Source organism: Ranitomeya imitator, chromosome 1 (assembly GCF_032444005.1).
Source record: "Ranitomeya imitator isolate aRanImi1 chromosome 1, aRanImi1.pri, whole genome shotgun sequence".
Classification (NCBI taxonomy): domain Eukaryota; kingdom Metazoa; phylum Chordata; class Amphibia; order Anura; family Dendrobatidae; genus Ranitomeya; species Ranitomeya imitator.
In genome coordinates, this window is record NC_091282.1 from 1,194,315,288 (window position 1) to 1,194,339,869 (window position 24,582).

Here is a 24,582-nt window from a genome sequence, read left to right on the forward strand (position 1 = left end):
GTTACCAAAATGTTGCAATTCAGCATTCTCCCATCAAGGACTCCGAACACACTGTCGCATTCAGGTTCAAGAACCGGCTCTACCTTTTAATATCATCCCCCATACCTAAAACATCTCTAAACCCCTAAATCCAGTATTTGTGCATCCAGATTTGCTCTTCTGTGCAGGGCTACTCAAAAATTCACCATTTTGAGATGTACTCTTCATACCTGATTGCTAGACCTGGAGCAAATGCACCAAGATGGCAGACAGTCGCGAGCCACAATTCATGGGACCACAAGCCACACGTGGCTCCCGAGCTACAGGTTGGGGACCCCTGTTCTAGAGAGTTGCTTTAGAATTTAGAAGGCACAGAGAACCACACAGCAGGTGCAGTAATAGTGACACATATGGCAGCGGCTCAGTATTGGGGTGCCAGCAGAATGAAGAGTTTGTGCAGGTTGGAGATAGAAGGTGATGGGGCTGGAAAATGAGAAGTGAAATGTGTCTGTTGTATTTTCTGCAGCTGAGTCGTGGCTGGAAGAAGCTGTCATATCGGTCTGGGTCAGATGGAAAAGACAGGAAAAATGAACGATTCCATCATAAAGAACGTCAGCGGTAAGTCACCATCTGTAGCTGTGCTGTGATCTCTTATATGTTCTGTAGGACTGGTATCTACCACTGACAATATGGCGGTAATATCTATGTTGATCTTTATATAGAGACTAGATTGTGGCCCGATTCTAACGCATCGGGTATTCTAGAATATGCATGTCCACGTAGTATATGGACAATGATGATTCCAGAATTCGCGGCAGATTGTGCCCGTCGCTGATTGGTCGAGGCAACCTTTATGACATCATCGTCGCCATGGCAACCATTATGACATCTACGCCGATACTGTGCCCGTCACTGATTGGTCGAGGCGAATTCGCGGCAGACTGTGCCTGTCGCTGATTGGTCGAGGCAACCTTTATGACTGGCGGCCTCGACCAATCAGAGACGCGGGATTTCCAGGACAGACAGACAGACAGAAAGACAGACAGACGGAAAAACCCTTAGACAATTATATATATAGATTATCTTCAGTAACAGCGCAGTCATCTGCTGAGGTTCTCCTCCACTATTAGGGTGCGTCACCGAGTTGTAATCAAGGTTACTTGGTTAGGTGCCCACTCAGCAGCTTCGTCGCCCCTGAACCAAAACCCTAGCTACGGCTCTGGATATAGTCCTTTTCAACTTTCAAATCAACAACTTTACTGTTAGCTTTATGCAGCACATCCAGGTTCTTCACAGCAATTACAATAGGATCAGCATTACACATACCAGGGTCGGACCGTGCCACCCAGTCCCTCAGTATCCTCCCAATTCAGCTCTGCTACGGTTAGGCATCCTTTAGTCTGTTTCGCCCAAGACAAGAGATCTTCCATCTCCGAAGCTAGTTGCCACCTGGCGAGTGACCTGAACTTCAGTATTGTGCTTTGTGATGTCCCAGCACTGTCCTGCTCCAAGCTCACTGCTTCTGGGGTCTGCCCCAGCCACTGTTTCACCCCGGTACTGGGAACATCTTCCCAAGCTATAAGCTACCACATTCTAGGGCTACCTGTGCCCATGTCTGTCTTCTTTCCTCCTTTCCCACTGCTGTGCTGGCCTCCGCTCTTCTGGCCTGATGCTGTGGATGGTTGGGCGCTTTCCTCTTGGTCAAACAACGTTGCGTTGTCCTGGGTACTTAAGCCCTTGTGGACTGTCTGGGCGCCCAGGCCCTTCTGAACTGAATCAGGAAATGTTCCTTCTCTAGCTGCAGCTGACCCCTCCTACATTAACTAGTAATACGTACACTGATCCACAACCATGCTAACCTAGGTTTTACCAAAATGCCCCATCTAGTGGCCAAACTTGTTCGTGTAGCATTACCATTATAAAAGAGGTGGTAATACACTTAACCGTGCAGCAATACCATTATATATTTAACCTATACACAAACAGTGAAAGTGCAGCGCCCCAGAGATCTGGTTGTTGCAGTAACGTCGCTCTGCCACTAAGGGGAGTGATGGTACATCTGATGGCACTAAAAGGAGTTCTTCTGACCAGGTATCACCAGCACACATTACACTTCACACTCCGGCCACTAGGGGGAGAAAAAGGCTTTATTTATTGGGCCACTCCTCACACTGGTAAAACTAGGGGTTGGATAGGAAGTTAGTCAGAAGCTGACTGGGTTGGATTCAGGCAACATCCCGTGGCAGGGGGTGCTGCAGGGAGAAGATTCAGGGGGTCCCTGCCAGGCGTGGGAACCTGGCAGGTACCTAGCGACAAGAACAGAATGTAACAGAACCGCGCCTGCACTACCCGCGGCGGTGTCCTAAGAAAGAGACACGAAGCGAAGGATATTGTGGACAGTGAGAAACGAGATCAAGCACAAAGGAGAGCCAGTAGGAGTCGTGCCCGGAGAATGGCAACATCCTACTGAGGCGCGTAGCCGGTGGCCGGAACACCGAGGAAGTAACTGACTCTATGCCTTATTTCAAACTCTGCAGGACAGTTAATTATAGGTTGGCTGCCTACCTTACATCACCTAAGCAGACATAGGGGGCAACGCGTGGAGAGGGGTGTCTCTAGGGTCCCAGAAGAACTCTGAGCCTACCCGTCAAACGGGTGCGTCCTAGCCATAACATACCTGGGGACGGAGAACTAGAAAGAACTGGAACGAATTAGAAAGAATGAGAATAGAAGTTGTGAGGACTATCCCGAATGTTCAGCAGGGAAGCACTACAACAACACACAGGTGCTAGTGGTAGGCAACGATTTCCACCTGCAAAGGGAACTCTGGATGTGCCTTCGGACCTGCCGGTCTCAGACAGCCCTGTTAACTGTGCTCTGGATTGCGGATCCTGAAGTCTTCAGTAAAGAGGGAAAGAGACTGCAACCCTGTGTCCTCGTTATTGTCTGCACCCCACACCATCACTATCCATCATACTGGGTAGCCCTGGGGACATACTTCACCTGTGGGAAGGTATACCATCTAGCTGCCATCACATCACCCCAGTGGACCCCAAGCAGCGTCGGTCATCCTGACCGAATACCACAGGTGGCGTCACTAAACCTTGACAGACTCGTATCACCTTTCATTGGACGCCCCTTAGCAGGGTCACGGACCGGGTCCAGCCACCGTGACATCCCCAGAACTGAGCCAGCAGAGGACGGACCGTGTTATGGCTGGCAATCAGGCAACACAGCGTGCAGTAATCAGCGCACATACAGAGATCTGGCAATAACCAAAAACAATAGGACGAGCTCTGAGACGTGGAATCTCTGTAGACTGCAGTACCTGATCTATCCTCACACAACTATAAGCAGCAGTGGATTGCGCCTATAACTACCTATGCAACTCGGCACTGCCTGAGGAGCTGACTAGCCTGAAGATAGAAATACAAGCCTGACTTACCTCAGAGAAATACCCCAAAGGAATAGGCAGCCCCCCACATATAATGACTGTTAGCAAGATGAAAAGACAAACGTAGGAATGAAATAGATTCAGCAAAGTGAGGCCCGATATTCTAGACAGAGCGAGGATAGCAAAGAGAACTATGCAGTCTACAAAAAACCCTAAAACGAAAACCACGCAAAGGGGCAAAAAGACCCACCGTGCCGAACTAACAGCACGGTGGTGCACCCCTTTGCTTCTCAGAGCTTCCAGCAAAAGTTAATAGCAAGCTGGACAGAAAAAACAGAAAACAAACTAGAAGCACTTATCTAGCAGAGCAGCAGGCCCAAGGAAAGATGCAGTAGCTCAGATCCAACACTGGAACATAGACAAGGAGCCAGGAAGACAGACTCAGGTGGAGCTAAATAGCAAGGCAGCCAACGAGCTCACCAAAACACCTGAGGGAGGAAGCCCAGAGACTGCAATACCACTTGTGACCACAGAAGTGAACTCAGCCACAGAATTCACAACAGTACCCCCCCCTTGAGGAGGGGTCACCGAACCCTCACCAGAACCCCCAGGCCGACCAGGATGAGCCACATGAAAGGCACGAACAAGATCTGGGGCATGGACATCAGAGGCAAAAACCCAGGAATTATCTTCCTGAGCATAACCCTTCCATTTGACCAGATACTGGAGTTTCCGTCTAGAGACACGAGAATCCAAAATCTTCTCCACAATATACTCCAATTCCCCCTCCACCAAAACAGGGGCAGGAGGCTCCACAGATGGAACCATAGGTGCCACGTATCTCCTCAACAACGACCTATGGAATACATTATGTATGGAAAAGGAGTCTGGGAGGGTCAGACGAAAAGACACCGGATTGAGAATCTCAGAAATCCTATACGGACCAATAAAACGAGGTTTAAATTTAGGAGAGGAAACCTTCATAGGAATATGACGAGAAGATAACCAAACCAGATCCCCAACACGAAGTCGGGGTCCCACACGGCGTCTGCGATTAGCGAAAAGCTGAGCCTTCTCCTGGGACAAGGTCAAATTGTCCACCACCTGAGTCCAGATCTTCTGCAACCTGTCCACCACAGAATCCACACCAGGACAGTCCGAAGACTCAACCTGTCCTGAAGAGAAACGAGGATGGAACCCAGAATTGCAGAAAAATGGAGAGACCAAGGTAGCCGAGCTGGCCCGATTATTAAGGGCGAACTCAGCCAACGGCAAAAATGACACCCAATCATCCTGGTCAGCGGAAACAAAACATCTCAGATATGTTTCCAAGGTCTGATTGGTTCGTTCGGTCTGGCCATTAGTCTGAGGATGGAAGGCCGAGGAGAAAGATAGGTCAATGCCCATCCTACCACAAAAGGCTCGCCAGAACCTCGAGACAAACTGGGAACCTCTGTCAGAAACAATATTCTCAGGAATGCCATGTAAACGAACCACATGCTGGAAGAACAAAGGCACCAAATCAGAGGAGGAAGGCAATTTAACCAAGGGCACCAGATGGACCATTTTAGAAAAGCGATCACAGACCACCCAAATGACCGACATTTTTTGAGAAACGGGAAGGTCAGAAATGAAATCCATCGAAATATGTGTCCAAGGCCTCTTCGGGACCGGCAAGGGCAAAAGCAACCCACTGGCACGTGAACAGCAGGGCTTAGCCCTAGCACAAATTCCACAGGACTGCACAAAAGCACGCACATCCCGTGACAGAGATGGCCACCAGAAGGATCTAGCAACCAACTCCCTGGTACCAAAGATTCCTGGATGACCGGCCAGCACCGAACAATGAAGTTCAGAGATAACTTTACTAGTCCACCTATCAGGGACGAACAGTTTCTCGGCCGGACAACGATCAGGTTTATTAGCCTGAAATTTCTGCAACACTCTCCGCAAATCAGGGGAGATGGCAGACACAATGACTCCTTCCTTGAGGATACTCGCCGGCTCAGATAACCTCGGAGAGTCGGGCACAAAACTCCTAGACAGAGCATCCGCCTTCACATTTTTAGAGCCCGGAAGGTATGAAATCACAAAATCAAAACGAGCAAAAAATAACGACCAACGGGCCTGTCTAGGATTCAAGCGCTTGGCAGACTCAAGATAAGTAAGGTTCTTATGATCAGTCAAAACCACCACGCGATGCTTAGCACCCTCAAGCCAATGACGCCACTCCTCGAATGCCCACTTCATGGCCAGCAACTCTCGGTTGCCCACATCATAATTACGCTCAGCAGCAGAAAATTTCCTGGAAAAGAAAGCACATGGTTTGAACACTGAGCAACCAGAACCTCTCTGTGACAAAACCGCCCCTGCACCAATCTCAGAAGCATCAACCTCGACCTGGAACGGAAGAGAAACATCAGGTTGACACAACACAGGGGCACAACAAAAACGACGCTTCAACTCCTGAAAAGCTTCCACGGCAGCAGAAGACCAATTAACCAAATCAGCACCCTTCTTGGTCAAATCGGTCAATGGTCTGGCAATGCTAGAAAAATTACAGATGAAGCGACGATAAAAATTAGCAAAGCCCAGGAATTTCTGCAGACTTTTTAGAGATGTCGGCTGAGTCCAATCCTGGATGGCCTGAACCTTAACCGGATCCATCTCGATAGTAGAAGGGGAAAAGATGAACCCCAAAAATGAAACTTTCTGCACACCGAAGAGACACTTTGATCCCTTCACGAACAAGGAATTAGCACGCAGTACCTGGAAAACCATTCTGACTTGCTTCACATGAGACTCCCAATCATCTGAGAAGATCAAAATGTCATCCAAGTAAACAATCAAGAATTTATCCAGATACTCACGGAAAATGTCATGCATAAAAGACTGAAAAACAGATGGAGCATTGGCAAGTCCGAACGGCATCACCAGATACTCAAAATGACCCTCGGGCGTATTAAATGCCGTTTTCCATTCATCTCCCTGCCTGATTCTCACCAGATTATACGCACCACGAAGATCTATCTTGGTGAACCAACTAGCCCCCTTAATCCGAGCAAACAAGTCAGAAATCAATGGCAAGGGATACTGAAACTTAACAGTGATCTTATTAAGAAGGCGGTAATCAATACACGGTCTTAGCGAACCATCCTTCTTGGCTACAAAAAAGAACCCTGCTCCCAATGGTGACGACGATGGGCGAATATGTCCCTTCTCCAGGGACTCCTTCACATAACTGCGCATAGCGGTGTGTTCAGGTACGGACAAATTAAATAAACGACCCTTAGGGAATTTACTACCAGGAATCAAATCGATAGCACAATCACAATTCCTATGCGGAGGTAGGGCATCAGACTTGGACTCTTCAAATACATCCTGAAAGTCCGACAAGAACTCTGGGATGTCAGAAGGAATGGATGACGAAATAGACAAAAATGGAACATCACCATGTACTCCCTGACAACCCCAGCTGGTTACCGACATAGAGTTCCAATCCAATACTGGATTATGGGTTTGTAGCCATGGCAACCCCAACACGACCACATCATGCAAATTATGCAGTACCAGAAAGCGAATAACTTCCTGATGTGCAGGAGCCATGCACATGGTCAGCTGGGCCCAGTACTGAGGCTTATTCTTGGCCAAAGGTGTAGCATCAATTCCTCTCAACGGAATAGGACACCGCAAAGGCTCCAAGAAAAATCCACAACGTTTAGCATAATCCAAATCCATCAGATTCAGGGCAGCGCCTGAATCCACAAATGCCATGACAGAATACGATGACAAAGAGCACATTAAGGTAATGGACAAAAGGAATTTGGACTGTACAGTACCAATAACGGCAGAGCTATCGAACCGCCTAGTGCGTTTAGGACAATTAGAAATAGCATGAGTAGAATCACCACAATAGAAACACAGTCTGTTCAGACGTCTGTGTTCTTGCCGTTCTACTTTAGTCATAGTCCTGTCGCACTGCATAGGCTCAGGTTTACTCTCAGACAATACCGCCAGATGGTGCACAGATTTACGCTCGCGCAAGCGACGACCGATCTGAATGGCCAAGGACATAGACTCATTCAAACCAGCAGGCATAGGAAATCCCACCATTACATCCTTAAGAGCTTCAGAGAGACCCTTTCTGAACAAAGCCGCTAGTGCAGATTCATTCCACAGAGTGAGTACTGACCACTTTCTAAATTTCTGACAATATACTTCTACATCATCCTGACCCTGGCATAAAGCCAGCAGATTTTTCTCAGCCTGATCCACTGAATAAGGCTCATCGTAAAGCAATCCCAGCGCCTGGAAAAATGCATCAACATTACTCAATGCAGAATCTCCTGGTGCAAGAGAAAACGCCCAGTCCTGTGGGTCGCCGCGCAAAAAAGAAATAATAATCAAAACCTGTTGAATAGGATTACCAGAAGAATGAGGTTTCAAGGCCAAAAATAGCTTACAATTATTTCTGAAGCTCAGGAACTTAGTTCTGTCACCAAAAAACAAATCAGGAATCGGAATTCTTGGTTCTAGCATCGATTTCTGATCAATAGTATCTTGAATCTTTTGTACATTTACAACGAGATTATCCATTGAGGAGCACAGAGCCTGAATATCCATGTCCACAGCTGTGTCCTGAAGCACTCTAATGTCTAGGGGAAAAAAAAGACTGAAGACAGAGCTAAGAAAAAAAAATGATGTCAGGATTTCTTTTTTCCCTCTATTGGGAATCATTGGTGTGGCTCCTTGTACTGTTATGGCTGGCAATCAGGCAACACAGCGTGCAGTAATCAGCGCACATACAGAGATCTGGCAATAACCAAAAACAATAGGACGAGCTCTGAGACGTGGAATCTCTGTAGACTGCAGTACCTGATCTATCCTCACACAACTATAAGCAGCAGTGGATTGCGCCTATAACTACCTATGCAACTCGGCACTGCCTGAGGAGCTGACTAGCCTGAAGATAGAAATACAAGCCTGACTTACCTCAGAGAAATACCCCAAAGGAATAGGCAGCCCCCCACATATAATGACTGTTAGCAAGATGAAAAGACAAACGTAGGAATGAAATAGATTCAGCAAAGTGAGGCCCGATATTCTAGACAGAGCGAGGATAGCAAAGAGAACTATGCAGTCTACAAAAAACCCTAAAACGAAAACCACGCAAAGGGGCAAAAAGACCCACCGTGCCGAACTAACAGCACGGCGGTGCACCCCTTTGCTTCTCAGAGCTTCCAGCAAAAGTTAATAGCAAGCTGGACAGAAAAAACAGAAAACAAACTAGAAGCACTTATCTAGCAGAGCAGCAGGCCCAAGGAAAGATGCAGTAGCTCAGATCCAACACTGGAACATAGACAAGGAGCCAGGAAGACAGACTCAGGTGGAGCTAAATAGCAAGGCAGCCAACGAGCTCACCAAAACACCTGAGGGAGGAAGCCCAGAGACTGCAATACCACTTGTGACCACAGAAGTGAACTCAGCCACAGAATTCACAACAGGACCGATACTGAGTCACCCGCGGCCCTGCGTCTGGGGGCGCTCCAAAAACATATTTTAAAATACCCCCTACATAACTATGCATGTGAATCTAGTACGAAACTGTATATTAGCACATATAAAGTGCTTAGGGGTGAAATACAGATTTATTAATAATAATATAAATAATAATAACATTACTGTTAATTATACATAACATACATTGCTCTGAAAGCTACGGCTGGACAATTCCCTGTAAATATATAATAGATTTCCTATAACCACAAGGAAGTGCACATTTCAATAACAACTTTATAGTCATTGTGGTAATAGGAAATCTATATTTTTTAAATAACTTTTATTAATTTTCAATTTTATGCAGATTGCACATGCAAAATAAATGGATTTTAGCAGCCAGTAATGGAATTGGAGACTGTAACTCCAGGGTACGAGATGTGTCTGACATATCAAAGTTTCAGCAGGTTTTACAATGTTTGTCATTACAAGAACCCTCCAGATAAAACGGATACGTTGTGTTATGCCTACTGCAGGGTCTGACAGGCATTATTTCTGTCTGATAACCTAGAATACAGATTTCCTTTTCAAAATCCTTTATTGAATAATTATAAAAGAAAAAGCACTAACATCCTGATTTTTTCATTGATCCTTATGTGTTTCAATTGTGGGAAGACAGGATATTACGCTCGAGTTTTTGTGTGAGTCGGAGAAGGCCCCCACCCAGGCAGCCGTTAAACTAGTAGGCTCCGTGGCTGGGGGACGCAGACCGGAGCTGGAGAGATGGAAGAAGGAGGAAGGAAGTCCTGAAAATATAGTGTCTGCGAGCCCTACAGTCTGGGCCGAGGTGAATAGGTGGTCTGTTCACTTTCTGATCGACACCGGGTCACAAGTGACTACTCTGTCAGAAGCCTACTTCAAACGACATTTCCAGAGGTCTCACGGCCAGTTAATAAGTTACCACTGGCCAACCTGTTCCAGTCGCAGGAGTGGTCTGGATGGAGATTAAAGCATGCGGGAATGATGCAGACCATAAGGGGGTCGTTTTGGTCACAGGAGATGCCAGTCGTGGGCCTGTAATTACTCTAGGAATGAATGTGCTAAAGGAAATGGGACAACTTTTGATTAGTGAGCTGCAGGAACCTTTCTTGAACCAATGACGCCCATGAACCCCTCAACGGAAGGTGTTCCAGAAGCTAATCCAAGCAGCTCAAGTCCAGGAAACATCGGGAGATGGAAAAGTCTTGAGGAAAGTGATGGTACCAGCGGCTGCAAAAATAACCGTACCTTACTACCCAGCCAGACAGTGCTCACATTGCCAGTGCGAGCATGTACTCCTCTGGAGGGAGTGGAAGTGCAAATTGAGCCAACAGCAATGGATCAAATACCTCCTAGATTGCTCGAAGCTCAGACCTTAGACACAGTTTGCGATGGCAATGTTGAAAAGCAATACTGCACATGTGCCCGCGCACTATGTCGTGGAAGTATTTCGCTGTGTTCTGGGACATAGTGCGTGGGCACATGCGCAGTAATGCTTTTTGGCTTTGCCCGCAGTTGGGCAAAGCATACTGCGCATGCGGGACCGAAGATTGCATTGCGAACGCGCCAACTATGGAGCACAAGTACTCTAATTCACTAACATATTGCGGACAACAGGGACTGACGGGGTGGAGAAATGAAGATGAAACGCTGCCCTTCGGACAGGTAATAAGTAATTTAAATATCCCGCCAATTTGAGGTGACAGAGTCCCTTTAAGTTCACTTTCACAGGTATGTTTCAACTTATCTGGCTATCTAGAAGCTTAAGTAATGCCATGGTATGGTACTTTATTTTACTGATATTCTGTTTTGAAGCACAGAATGGAGCAAATAGGAAGGTTTTGCTGACTGGAGGTGCTGCTCAGAATGGAGTTCTGCACTATACTATTGAATGACTGCAGATAAAGCAGCCATAAATGTAAAAGTGAAATGTGCATAAAGTGCCATGATCAGTTATTCACATTATACCGAAATGAGACTGCCCGTAAAGCAAACTCATCTAAGGACACATGAGGCCCTTGTGAAATCTGCTGCTCAAATGTAACTGCTTCTGTTGCGCTGAACATCTTTAATAAAAATCATCTAGCGTAGTTTGGGCTTACTACGTTTAATGACTGTTATAGGTGCGGTTGTGTATCTAATGGAGAGAAAGGTTAATTACATATATTTTAGACTGCTTTAATTAGATTTAAAGACTGAATTAATGTAAAATTACCTGCAAAAAATAGTCTAATGGTTCATTTACTGTGCAAATGTATAAAATATACGATTAAGCAGCTACATTGCTCTTCTCTGTTACAGAGTTGTACAAGATACAATAGATAGGTACGGACGCGTCGGACACCATAATATTGCAAATTCATAAACATTGTTTTTTCTTCATTTTTTCACCAAAAAAGCTGAATATGTGCACTATTAACTTCTAAGACATTTACAGAGGGCATTGGTATTTTAGCAGTCTATTCTATCATCTATTCGATGTAAAAGTGGAAATTATATTTTGTAAGGGGCACAGTGGTGGCATTATTATGTGGGGCACTAAGAGGAGAACTGTGATTGTGAAACACAATAAGTGCAGTGATAAGAACATTTCAGAAGTGGCTCAGCATTTGGGTATCAGCAGGATGTGGAGTTTGTATAGGTTGGGGTTAGATGGTGATGGTGCTGGAAACATGAGAAGCTAAATGTGACTTTATTGTAATCTCTGCAGCCGCGTCCTGGCTGGAGAAGTTGTCGTGTCAGTCTGGGCCAGATGAAAAAAATGGGAAAAATGAATGACTCCATCAGAAAAAATGTCAACTGTAAGGCTACTTTCACACATCAGGATTTTGCCGTCATGCACAATCCGGTGAGTTTTGAAAAATACGGATCCATTTTTTTTCTGCCGGATCCGTTTTTTTTATCATAGAGTTGTATTAGCACCGGATTGCGCCTGATGGCCACACGTTTAATCCGTTTTTTTCCGAATCCATCAAGAAAGTTGTTTCCGGCATAGGAACGTTTTTTTGTTCTGGCGAAAAACCTGAAGGCGCCAGAATCTGTGCCGTCCGGCTTTTCTTACAATGGATGCCTATGGGTGCCGGATACATCATATGACGGTTTCCGGCGCCAGACTGAGCATGCCCTGTTCGCATGTTCCAGTCCGGGGAGATATCTCTCTATCTCTTTTTATTATTGATGCTGCCTATATATAATGTTAAAAATAATTAAAAAAAAATAAAAAATCGTGATATTCTCACCTTCCGGCTGCCCCAGCAATCTTCTCGCTCCTCGACATGCTCCCGTTCCCAGGGATACATTGCGAAATGTTGACCCCAGATGTCGTAGCATCACGCGAGACTGCTACGTCATCACAGGTCATCACACAATGCATCCCTGGGAACGGGAGCATCGCGAGGAGCAGGAAGGCTGCCGGGGCCGCCAGAAGGTGCGAGTATTCCGGATCCAGAGGAAAAACTGATGCGGCGCATCAGTTTCTCCACTACTTTCACCGGATCCAGCTATCCATCCCGCCGCCAGATTATGCCTGACGGTGCGCGACGGATGTGTGAAAGTATTCTAAGTCACTAGCTATAATCTCTTACATGTTCTGCAGAGCTGTCATTTACCAATATGGTCACTGTGTGGCAGTAATATTTTGTCTTTGTACAGTGATTTTTAGGGCAGAGACAGACTGCTGTGTTTCTCGTGTGAGAATCGCATCGCATTGCATGGACTGGCCTGACACCTGTCCTGACCTGAGCAAGAACGGTCAGGAGGGCCCAAAGCCACTACGAGGGTTACGATGCGATTCTCGTACGAGAAATACATCAGTCTGTCTCTGCCCTTATTCAGTAACCTCATGGTAATCTGCTGAGGTTCCCTTTTACCCACTATGACACCATAGTTGTCAACATGGTAAGCTAGATCAGGGGTCTGTTATGATCAGGTGACCTTGGAGCAGCATGAAAACTTTCACTGGAGTAGGTGGTAACTATACTGACCGCAAACCCTGATGTTATCACCGCAACTAGAAGTAGCCGTGGGGTGTGCCTAACAAAACCTAGACACCTCGACACTGCCGGAGGACTAAATACCCCTATAGATGGAAATAGGAATTTCTACCTTGCCTCAGAGCAGAACCCCAAAGGATAGGCAGCCCCCCACAAATATTGACTGTGAGTAGTAGAGGAAAAGAAACACTTAGACAGAAAACAGGATTTAGCAAATGAGGCACACACTAGCTAAATAGGAAAGGATAGGACAGGATACTAAGCTGTCAGTATTAAAAATCCTTCCAAAAATATCCACAGCAGAAAATACAAAAACTCCACCATCTAACTAAAGATGTGGAGCGTATATCTGCATCTCCAGAGAATCCAACAAGACCGAGAAAACACTGACACAGTCTAAGCTGGACAAGAGAAAAACAAATGAATAGCACAGATATAAGCACATTGCATGTGTGCCACAGAAACAAAAACCAGACACTTATCTTGGCTGAATTGACAGCTGAGCAGGAGAAGCCAGAAAGTGATCCAACACTTCAGAAGAAACATTGACAACTGGCAAGGGCTAATGAATCCTGCACACTTAAATATCCCAGACCGAACTGCAATCAGCAGATACACCTGGCCAGGACTGTGACTCAGAGACAACTGCATTCCCACCTACAACCACTGGAGGGAACCCAAGAGCAGAATTCACAACAGTACCCCCCCCTTGAGGAGGGGTCACTGAACCCTCACCAGGGCCTCCAGAACGATCAGGATGAGCCAGATGAAAGGCACGGACCAAATGAGCAACATGGACATCAGAGGCAAAAACCCAAGAATTATTCTCCTGGCCATAACACTTCCATTTGAGAAGGTACTGAAGCCTCCGCCTCGAAAAACGAGAATCCAAAATCTTCTCAACCACATACTCCAACTCACCATCAACCAACACAGGGGCCGGAGGATCAACAGAGGGAACAACGGGCACCACATATTTCCGCAATAGAGATCTATGGAAGACATTATGGATAGCAAAAGAGGCCGGAAGAGCCAAACGAAAAGACACCGGATTAATAATCTCAGAAATCCTCTAAGGACCAATAAACCGAGGCTTAAACTTAGGAGAAGAAACCTTCATAGAAACATGACGGGAAGACAACCAGACCAGATCCCCAACCCGAAGCCGGGAACCAACACACCGACGACGGTTAGCAAAACGTTGAGCCTCCTCCTGAGACAACACCAAATTGTCCACCACATGAGCCCAAATCTGCTGCAACCTGTCAACCACAGAATCCACACCAGGACAGTCAGAAGGCTCAACCTGCCCAGAAGAAAATCGAGGATGAAAACCAAAATTACAAAAGAAAGGCGAAACCAAAGTAGCCGAACTAGCCCGATTATTAAGGGCAAACTCGGCCAATGGCAAGAAGGCCACCCAATCATACTGATCAGCAGACACAAAGCATCTCAAATAAGTTTCCAAAGTCTGATTAGTTCGCTTGGTCTGGCCATTTGTCTGAGGATGAAATGCAGAAGAAAAAGACAAATCAATGCCCAGCCTAGCACAAAAGGCCCGCCAAAACCTAGAAACAAACTGGGAACCTCTGTCGGACACAATATTCTCCGGAATCCCATGCAAACGAACCACATGCTGAAAAAACAACGGAACCAAATCTGAAGAGGAAGGCAATTTAGGCAAAGGCACCAAATGAACCATCTTACAGAACCGGTCGCAAACAACCCAGATAACAGACATTTTCTGGGAGACAGGAAGATCAGAAATAAAATCCATCGAAATATGCGTCCAGGGCCTCTCAGGGACTGGCAATGGCAAAAGCAACCCACTAGCACGGGAACAACAAGGCTTGGCCCGCGCACAAGTCCCACAGGACTGCACAAAAGAACGCACATCACGCGACAAAGAAGGCCACCAAAAGGACCTACCAACCAAGTCTCTGGTACCAAAAATGCCAGGATGACCAGCCAACACAGAACAGTGAACCTCAGAAATCACTCTACTAGTCCATCTGTCAGGAACAAACAGTTTCCCCACAGGACAGCGGTCAGGTTTGTCAGCCTGAAATTTCTGAAGAACCCGTCGTAAATCAGGGGAAATGGCAGAAAGGACCACCCCTTCTTTCAGAATACCAACCGGTTCTAAGACCTCAGGAGAATCAGGCAAAAAACTCCTAGAGAGGGCATCAGCCTTAATATTCTTAGAACCCGGAAGGTACGAGACCACGAAATCAAAATTGGAAAAAAACAAGGACCATCGAGCCCGTCTAGGATTCAGCCGTTTGGCAGACTCGAGGTAAATAAGATTCTTATGATCGGTCAAGACCACAATACGGTGTTTAGCTCCCTCAAGCCAATGTCGCCACTCCTCAAACGCCCACTTCATAGCCAACAACTCCCGATTGCAGACATCATAATTGCGTTCAGCAGGCGAAAACTTACGGGAAAAGAAGGCACACGGTTTCATCACGGAACCAACAGGATCCCTCTGAGACAAAACGGCCCCTGCCCCAATCTCAGAAGCGTCAACCTCAACCTGAAATGGAAGAGAAACATCCGGTTGTCGCAACACCGGAGCAGAAGTAAATTGACGTTTAAGCTCCTGAGAGGCAGAGACAGCCGCAGAGGACCAATTCGCCACATCAGCGCCTTTCTTCGTCAAATCAGTCAAGGGTTTAACCACACTGGAAAAATTAGCAATGAAATGGCGATAAAAATTTGCAAAACCCAAAAATTTCTGAAGGCTCTTCACGGATGTGGGCTGAATCCAATCATGAATGGCCTGAACCTTAACCGGATCCATCTCTATAGACGAGGGAGAAAAAATAAAGCCCAAAAAAGAAACCTTCTGCACCCCAAAGAGACACTTAGACTCTTTCACAAACAAAGCATTGTCACGAAGGATCTGAAATACCATCCTGACCTGTTGCACATGAGACTCCCAATCATCTGAAAAAATCAAAATATCGTCCAAATATATAATCAAGAATTTATAAAGATAAGTCTGGAAGATATCATGCATGAAGGACTGAAAAACAGATGGAGCATTAGAGAGTCCGAATGGCATCACAAGGTATTCAAAATGGCCTTCAGGCGTGTTAAACGCAGTTTTCCATTCATCACCCTGCTTAATACGAACAAGATTATATGCCCCCGAAGGTCAATCTTAGTAAACCAACTAGCTCCCTTAATTCTAGCAAACAAATCGGAAAGCAAAGGTAAAGGGTATTGAAACTTGACCGTGATCTTATTCAAGAGGTGATAATCAATACAGGGTCTCAAGGAACCATCTTTTTTAGCAACAAAAAAGAACCCCGCTCCCAACGGTGAAGAAGATGGCCGAATATGCCCTTTCGCCAAAGACTCCTTAATATAGCTCCGCATGGCGGTATGTTCAGGCACAGACAGGTTGAAAAGTCGACCCTTAGGAAACTTACAGCCTGGAATCAAGTCAATAGCACAATCGCAGTCCCTGTGCAGTGGAAGGAAACTGGACTTGGGCTTATCGAATACATCTTGAAAATCAGACAAAAACTCTGGAATTTCAGAAGAGGAAGAAGAGGAGATTGACATTAAAGGAACATCATTATGAACCCCCTGACAACCCCAACTAGTCACAGACATGGACTTCCAATCCAACACAGGATTATGTACCTGCAACCACGGAAAACCCAGCACGATAGCATCATGCAAATTATGCAACACCAGAAATCGACAATCTTCCTGATGGACTGGCACCATGCGCATGGTAACCTGTGTCCAAAACTGGGGTTTATTTTTAGCCAAAGGTGTAGCATCAATGCCCCTTAAAGGAATAGGGTTCTGCAAAGGCTGCAAGGGAAAACCACAACGCTTGGCAAACTCGAAGTCCATTAAGTTCAAGGCGGCGCCTGAATCCACAAACGCCATGACAGAAAATGATGACAATGAGCAGATCAAGGACACAGATAATACAAATTTAGGGTGTACAGTACTGATGTTAATTGAACTGGCCATCCTCTTTGTCCGCTTAGGACAGACAGAAATGACATGAGAAGCGTCGCCACAATAATAACACAACCTATTCTGACGTCTGAAACCTTGTCGTTCCATTCTAGACAGAATCCTATCACACTGCATTGGCTCAGGAATTTGCTCTGAGGATAGCGCCACAGCGTGCACAGTTCTGCGCTCCCGCAAGCGCCGGTCAATCTGAATGGCCAGAGACATAGAATCACTCAGACCGGAAGGTGTGGGAAACCCCACTATAACATCTTTAACGGATTCAGAAAGACCCTTTCTGAAAATTGCCGCCAAAGCATCATTATTCCATTTAGTCAACACCGACCATTTTCTGAATTTCTGACAATACAATTCTGCAGCCTCTTGACCCTGAGACAGGGCCAACAAGGTCTTTTCAGCCTGATCCACAGAATTAGGTTCATCATATAACAATCCCAAGGCCTGAAAAAAGGAGTCTACATCAAGCAAAGCCGGATTCCCAGATTCCAGGGAAAATGCCCAATCCTGCAGGTCGCCACGCAGCAGGGAAATGACAATTTTTACTCGCTGAATGGAATCACCGGAGGATCGAGGTCTCAAAGCAAAAAACTGTTTACAGTTTTTAAAACTCAAAAATTTGGACCTGTCACCAAAAAACAAATCAGGAGTAGGAATCTTCGGTTCTAAAAAAGGAGTCTGAACAATATAATCAGAAATACCCTGTACCCGAGCAGCAACCTGGTCTACACGAGAAGCTAATTCCTGAACATTCATGCTAGCACAAGGCTCTTCAGCCACCAAGAGATAAAGAGGGAGGAGAAGACAAAGTAGACTGAAGAAAAAAAAATGGCTCAAGACCTTTCTTCCCTTCTTCTGAGATGCATTTAACTCATTATTGGCCAGTTGTACTGTTATGATCAGGTGACCTTGGAGCAGCATGAAAACTTTCACTGGAGTAGGTGGTAACTATACTGACCGCAAACCCTGATCTTATCACCGCACTAGAAGTAGCCGTGGGGTGTGCCTAACAAAACCTAGACACCTCGACACAGCCGGAGGACTAAATACCCCTATAGATGGAAATAGGAATTTCTACCTTGCCTCAGAGCAGAACCCCAAAGGATAGGCAGCCCCCCCACAAATATTGAATGTGAGTAGTAGAGGAAAAGACACACGTAGGCAGAAAACAGGATTTAGCAAATGAGGCACACACTAGCTAAATAGGAAAGGATAGGACAGGATACTAAGCTGTCAGTATTAAAAATCCTTCCAAAAATATCCACAGCAGAAAATACAAAAACTCCACCATCTAACTAAAGATGTGGAGCGTATATCTGCATCTCCAGAGAATCCAACAAGACCGAGAAAACACTGACACAGTCTGAGCTGGACAAGAGAAAAACAAATGAATAGCACAGAATATAAGCACACTGCATGTGTGCCACAGAAACAAAAACCAGACACTTATCTTTGCTGAATTGACAGCTGAGCAGGAGAAGCCAGAAAGTGATCCAACACTTCAGAAGAAACATTGACAACTGGAAAGGGCTAATGAATCCTGCACACTTAAATATCCCAGTCCGAACTGCAATCAGCAGATACACCTGGCCAGGACTGTTACTCAGAGACAACTGCATTCCCACCTACAACCACTGGAGGGAACCCAAGAGCAGAATTCACAACAGGGGTCCACTCAGATGTGATTTCCCCTCCTGTTTTGGTATTGTGCTATTCTCTCTGGTAATTTTATGACTTTCAGGTTCTGATCTAAAAAAAAGTCACCACTCAAAGTTGTTTCCACACACTAGTGAAATACGAACCATGCTTGGAGAGAAATACTCAGCCCAACCTTCATGTCTTTCCACGTGAGCTAACTACCGCATAGGTACAGTACAGACCGAAAGTTTGGACACACCTTCTCATTTAAAGATTTTTCTGTATTTTCATGACTATGAAAATTGTACATTCACACTGAAGGCATCAAAACTATGAATTAATACATGTGGAATCATATACCTAACATAAAAGTGTGACACAACTGAAATTATGTCTTATATTCTAGGTTCTTCAAAGTAGCCACCTTTTGCTTTGATGACTGCTTTGCTCACTCTTGGCATTTTCTTTATGAGCTTCAAGAGGTTGTCACCGGGAATGGTTTTCACTTCACAGGTGTGCCCTGTCAGGTTTAATAAGTGGGATTTCTTGCCTTATAAATGGGGTTGGGACCATCAGTTGTGTTGTGCAGAAGTCTGGTGGATACACAGCTGATAGTCCTACTGAATAGACTGTTCAAATTTGTATTACGGCAAGAAAAAAGCAGCTAAGTTAAGAAAAAAGAGGGGCCATCATTACTTTAAGAAATGAACGTCAGTCAGTCCGAAAAATTGGGAAAACTTTGAAAGTGTCCCCAAGTGCAGTGGCAAAAACCATCAAGTGCTACAAAGAAACTGACTCACACGAGGACCGCCCCAGGAAAGGAAGACCAAGAGTCACCTCTGCTTCTGAGGATAAGTTTATCCGAGTCACCAGCCTCAGAAATCACAGGTTAACAGCAGCTCAGATTAGAGACCAGGTCAATGCCACACAGCGTTCTAGCAGCAGACACATCTCTACAGCAACTGTTAAGAGGAGACTTTGTGCAGCAGGCCTTCATGGTAAAATAGCTGCTATGAAACCACTGCAAAGGACAGGTAACAAGCAGAAGAGACTTGCTTGGGCTAAAGAACACAAGGAATGGACATTAGACCAGTGGAAATCTGTGCTTTGGTCTGATGAGTCCAAATGTGAGATCTTTGGTTCCAACTACCATGTCTTTGTGCGATGCAGAAAAGGTGAACGGATGGACACTACATGCCTGATTCCCATCGTGAAGCATGGAGGAGGAGGTGTGATGGTGTGGGGGTGCTTTGCTGGTGACACTGATGGGGATTTATTCAAAATTGAAGGCATACTGAACCAGCATGGCTACCACAGCATCTTGCAGCAGCATGCTTTTCCATCCGTAAGGGCTATTTGACCAAGAAGGAGAGTGATGGGGTGCTACGCCAGATGACCTGGCCTCCACAGTCACCTGACCTGAACCCAATTGAGATGGTTTGGGGTGAGCTGGATCGCAGAGTGAAGGCAAAAGGGCCAACAAGTGCTAAGCATCTCTGGGAACTCCTTCAAGATTGTTGGAAGACCATTCCCGGTGACTACGTCTTGAAGCTCATCAAGAGAATGCCAAGAGTGTGCAAACAGTCATCAAAGCAAAAGGTGGCTACTTTGAAGAACCTAGAATATAAGACATAATTTCAGTTGTTTCACACTTTTTTGTTAAGTATATAATTCCACATGTGTTAATTCATAGTTTTGATGCCTTCAGTGTAAATGTACAATTTTCATAGTCATGAAAATACAGAAAAATCTTTAAATGAGAAGGTGTGTCCAAACTTTTGGTCTGTACTGTATATATGAGGAAGTCACAAGACCTTTGGGTAGATATTCCAATCCGAGCATGCTCTGCATTTCACCAATGAGTGAAATTGCCCCAAAGTGAATTATTTAGGTGGAACTAGATTCATTTGAAATATTAAATATTGCAAACTTCAGCTAACAATTTAGGACTGGCCATTCAGAATACTAGATGATGATTTGGTTGGCATAGGCCCTAATAGTATCAGAGAATCCTAGGGTCCATCACACAAAAAACATGTAATTTGGAGCTTATATGTCAATAATTTGCCTTGAGACCTGCTCTGTACAGAAGCAAAGACAAAGGAGGAGTAATAGGAAGTTCATTTTCTTGGATAATTAGCAAAGGACATTGGGCAATTAATCAAGATGAAAACAGAAACAATTCATCATTTTGCATGCCAGTCCTCATGAGCAGAGCACTGGAGTAGTTTGATTTCATTAACAAGTGAGTGCTTTTTGAGCTATGTGCACATGGAGTCTATTTGCAACATTTTCGAAGCAGAAACTAAGCAGAACCTCTAAGTTTCTGCTCAGTGTCTGCCCCAAAAACTTCTCAAAAACTCCATGTGTACATCAGCAAACAATCCTCTGCTCCCCTCACTATATATTAAACTGTTCGTGATCAATACCCCAACAGGAACAATTTGAACTACTAAGGCTACTTTCACACTAGCGTCGTTTGACGCACGTCACAATGCGTCGTTTTGGAGAAAAAAACGCATCCTGCAAAGTTGCCCGCAGGATGCGTTTTTTCTCTATAGACTTTCATTAGCGATGCATTGCGACGGATTGCCACACGTCGCATCCGTCGTGCGACGGATGCGTCGTGTTTTTGTAGTCTGTCGGGACAAAAAAAACATTGCATGCAACGTTTTTTTGTCCGTCGGTTCCGCTTTTTTTTTTTCCGCCCCCTCCTCCCCGGACCTTACAATGGGGCAGCGGATGTGTTGAAAAACTGCATCCACTGCCCCCGTTGTGATTTTATTTCACAGTATGTGTCAATACGTCGGCCCGACGCACTGCGACGGACCCGTACCGACGCTAATGTGAAAGTAGCCTAACAGTGACCTACAAAGCCATCCATAATCTGTTTCCTTAATGTATTTCGGAACTAATTTCCCGATATCTTTCTACATGTAATGTCTGGTAATGTAATGTAATGTAATGTCTGGTCCTCACAAAACCAAATACCAGGAGACCTGGGTGCTGTGTGCAGGTCCTTGGAGGAAACATTGTGGGTGAATACAGACAGGTAAGTGAACACATTGCTAATAGTCTGTAATTGTTAGTGTTTTTATTGTAACCTATATTCGTATTTTCTATGTAACCCCTTCCCATGTACAGCACCATAGAATCAACGGTGCTCTAAAAATAATAATAATAATAACACACTTTATCAGTTTTGTGAGTCATTCAGCATAACTGCTAGTTGTAGGATAAAATGTAATACTTGAAGCAGCAACAACACAACTAAAGTAAAACTGCTTGATAAATTAAACTCAATATATTTACTATACCAGCTTATTACCCCAGAAGTGTCACCTTGTACAGCTTTGTGACATAGTGCCACCTGCATGCACCACCTGCACTGCCATACAGGCGCCTTCTAAAACAAAACCAGTCTTTGAGAATACCTTCAGTATAGTATGTTGTTAATGGAGCATGTAGAAATTGTGTTAGGCTATATTCACAAGGAAAGTCTCAGAAATAACCTCCTTATGCCTCCGAAATAAAGGGACTGCCGTCTATATGGGCATGTAGGTCATATGGAACTGAATAAATCTATACCTTGATATTTCCAATCTGATGTCTTATTTCAGAGAAATCCTCATTTTACTCATAAAGTAAAAGTGTGGGCACCCCCTTATCAAAATTACTGTTATCGTGAAAGTTAAAGGCGTGTAATATTTAACTTTAGGCCTTTTAGAGATCATTTCATCTTCAACTTGCTTGTTTGCAATAACAGTAATTTTGGCATGGGATGCTCAAACGTTTATATGCCACTGTAGGGGCTAAACACTGATCTCCCTGAAAATCTGCCTCCGGAGCTTATTTTAAATGAAAGGGGGTGTTACTGGTTGAAACATATAATGACTGACAGTTCTCCTGATCTACATGTCTCACACTAGTAATGCTCATTTTTATTTATAATAATCTCAGGAGGTAGATTCTCAGGAAGATCTATGTCCGGCCCAAAGATCTTAACAACTCATTTACATTTTAAGAAAAGCATGGATTTCTCTGGAGTAAGAAATCGGATCACTGATACCAGAGTATCATTTTATTCATCTTCCGTTGACCTACTTGCCCATATAGGTGGCTTATCAGATTCCTATTAAAAACGTTGCAGTAAGTATTTAATGGATCTTTATGGCAGTGCTGATACCTGTAATACAGCCATGATGTGCAAACGCCATGACAAAGGCCAGTTTCACATGCCCGACATTCATAGTCTGAGTACAGGTCATGATGCCCGAACAGGGCGCGGGTCTCTTGTTTTATGCCTTTTTGCTTTGCTGTCTGTGCCCTGGGACCAGCTCTATTGTCACAGTGATCACTTCCGGTTCAGATTCCTCTGCTCTCTTCTGACTACGTTTACCTTCATTCCTTGTACTAAGCTATAGTGACCACTTCCCCTGTATCTTCACCTACTCTCCTTCCCCAGCACCATCAGGACACAGCAGGGAATAGAAGTAAAGCACAAAGCACCATTACAGCAACCCTGATAATAAGGATTATCTCCTGCTCCCCCTCTCTGGGATGGACGATGGGATGCATCAGTGAATGGTACAGATGTTAATGTGGAGAATCTTTGTACTATTAGTATAATGAAGGAAACTGCTTAATAGGCATTGCCTGCCTTACACCAAAGACAACTGGTTAACAGGCAATGCATGCAACAAAGACAACTGCTTAACAGATGGGTCTCTGGGCTGCTTTCTGGTGTATGGAATTGCATTTATCTGGGTTCTGCGAAATGGCCTTTAAGCCGGTGTCTGTGGTATATGATTTTTCCTTAAAGTGGGTGTCTGTGGTGTGTGACATTGCTTCAAGGTGTATGTCTGGTGTAAAGCACTGCATTTAAGCTAGTGTCTGTGCTGTGTGACATTGCATTTAAGCAGGTGTCTGTGGTGTCCAATATTGCCTTTAATTGGGTGCTTGTGGTGTGCAACATTGTCTTTAAGTGGGTGTTTGTGGTGAGCGACATTGGCTTTAAGCGGGTGTCTGAGGTGTATGACATTGCCTTTAAGTTGGTGTGTTTGATATATGACATTGCCTTTAAGCGAGCATCTGTGCTGTGTGACACTGCCTCGGTGTCTGTAGTGTGCAGCATTCACTGAAACAGTTCTGCTGAATGCAGCTTCCCCCACACTCTTGCTAAGCCCCCCACACACTCTTTTTTAAACCCCGCTGGCATATACTCTAAGCTTTGCCAATGCACTTGTTAAAGGGGTTGTCCACTACTAGGACAACCCAACCCCTTCTTGATATAAATATTTGGCCCTGACAAAATAAAAAAGCTTATACTCCTCTCCCGTGCCTGCACTGTCCCAGCAGTGTCGGCACTCGCTCTCCCGGGACTACCGTGCGGTTGTTGGGACACGTGACCTCGATGCCCAATCTGGCGTCACTGTTCCCACCTTCGTACAAATTGGACATGATAGAAAGTCCAGGCTGCAGCCAATCCTTGACTTCCTCTTCATGTCCAATTTTTACAGAAGGCAGGGACATTGACACCAATGTTTATTGTGTGCCGGGGTCACGTTTCACAACAACCGGACAGGAGCCTCAGGAGAGCACGTGCTGAAGTCCCGCACAGTTGCACCCAACCCTTCAACTTCCAAAGCCTGGAAATAAGGGAGAATCTGATGTGACATCACCAGAAGCAGGAGATTCAGCCAGAGGAGCAGCTCAGGTCACAGCTCAGGTTAAAGCTCAGGTCACATCTCAGGTTACAGCTCAGGTTAAAGCTCAGGTCACAGCTCAGGTTACAGCTCAGGTTACAGCTCAGGTCACCTCTCAGGTTACAGCTCAGGTCACCTCTCAGGTTAAAGCTCAGGTTACAACTAAGTTTGCAGCAGTATTTGGCACAGCTCATGTCACAGCTCAGGTTACAGCTCAGGTTACAGCTCAGGTTACAGCTCAGGTTACAGCTCAGGTTACAGCTTATGTCACAGCTCAGGTTACAGCTCAGGTTACAGCTCAGGTCACAGCTCAGGTCACAGCTCAGGTCACAGCTCAGGT